General features: G+C 42.4%; 1 pseudogene across 1 annotated transcript; it reads right to left on the bottom strand.

Annotated features, from left to right (window-relative positions):
* Positions 1–654: 654 nt before the first annotated feature.
* On the bottom strand, positions 655–1,568 carry LOC309569803 (olfactory receptor 2D3-like; annotated as a pseudogene). Its single transcript has one exon. The product of its transcript is annotated as an olfactory receptor 2D3-like (transcript).
* Positions 1,569–1,832: the final 264 nt, after the last annotated feature.

The raw sequence follows: 1,832 nt of genomic DNA, 5'->3' as shown, positions 1-1,832 counted from the left end.
AAGGGTGTGCCAACGATGGGGATACAATCTTACACTTCAAACAAACAAACAAAAAAAAAACATTTGTATGGGATAGATATCACCTATGCTCTTAGACCCCGTTCACACTGGGGCGATCCGACTTGCCGGGGCGACCTCACAAGTTGCGGCGCGCAGCTCGCACCGCGACCTCGGAACGGCCGGCACGGACTTCATAACATTGAAGTCAATGCAGGTCGCTCCAGGTCGCCCCAAAGAAGCTCCGGACCCTTTTTCTAAGTCGGAGCGACTTGTGTCGCTCCTATTAGAACGGGTCCACAGCTTCTCTATGGCAGGCGACCTACGGCGACCTGTCAGGCGACCAGGTCGCCTGACAGGTCGCCCCAGTGTGAACGGGGTCTGAGGCCCATGACAACAGTCCTTCTTCAGTCTCTGGGTTGAGTCAATCAACTCAGAAGACTAGGGACATCTTGTGACAAAGAAAAAAGTACAGACTGCTCCAGATTCGAGATGAGTATAGCAGCCAGCTCTTTTTTTTTTTTTTTTTTTAACAGGAAATTTTTGCTGTAAAATCCCAGAATTTAGTTTTAGGATTTCCTTGTAAAACATATATATTAAAGGAACATTCAGAGGCACAAATAGGAATGTCATCACACCTCAGCATTTTGAAAGCCTTTATTGTCTATGCAATTTACTGCTAAAGGAACTTTGAACATCTTTATTCCACATACTATAGATGAAAGGATTCAACATTAGGGTCATTGTAGTATATACAATAGACACGACTCTGTCCATTTCATGAGTGCTTATAGAGCGGGGCCTCAGGTACATGAACATGATGGTTCCATAAAAGATTGTGACCACAGTCAGGTGAGATCCACACGTGGAGAACGCTTTGTGCCTCCCTTGCGAGAAACAGATCTTCAAGACGGTGGAGATAATACAGATTTAGAAGATGAGAGTCAAGAAGAAAGAACTCATGACAATGAGCCCTGGAGATGTGAAGACCACCAGAAGCTTTAGCCAAGTGTCTGTGTAGGCTATTCGTCACATTGGAGGAATTTCACAGAAGAAGTGGTTCAACCATGACCTGCAGAAAGGTAGCGTAAATGTGTCACTCCCCAAAACAACAGAGTTGAGGATTCCTATAGTCCAGGTTATTGCTGGCAAAGAAAATCAAAGTTTCTTATTCATGATGGTATTGTAGTGCAAGAGCTTGCAGATGGCAACATACCTATCATAGGCCATGACCGCCAGTATCATACACTCTATTGCCCCTAGAGCTAAAGAGATAAATACTTGTATGCCACAATCCAGTAAGAAAATGCTTCTGTCTTTGGCAAGCATGTAGACTAGGATTAAAGGAACAATACTGGAGGAGAAGGAGACATCAATAACTCTGGAAAAAAATACATAGGAGTGTGGAGTTTTGGGTTGATCCTCACCACAATGACCAGCAGAAGACTACCCAACAACATGATAATATAGATCACCATGAAGACGATGAAGAAGATAACCTAGAGATATGGGACATTGGAGATGCCCAGAAGAATGATTTGAGGTGGATATGTCTGATTGATAACTTCCATAATTACCTAGTAGATCAGGTGATAAATTGTCACCGTTTTGGAAATAAGAACAACGTTGTATAAAAAGCAATTATGGAACATATTAATACGAATTTTGGTGTGTCTCAAGAATGGATTTAAGCTTTTACATTATACAACTGTTAACCACGAACATGGAATTGGTAACAATAAAAAATAAATAAACCCTTTTCCAAGTGTGCAGATTACTGGAGGAACCTGAGCTGTAAGACCTCATCTGGAATATGCAGTTTAGTTTTGGACACC

Source organism: Pelophylax lessonae, assembly GCF_965119305.1.
Source record: "Pelophylax lessonae genome assembly, chromosome: 13".
Taxonomy (NCBI): Eukaryota; Metazoa; Chordata; class Amphibia; order Anura; family Ranidae; genus Pelophylax; species Pelophylax lessonae.
Note: the sequence above shows the minus strand (reverse complement) of the source record. Positions and strands in the feature narration are given on the sequence as shown.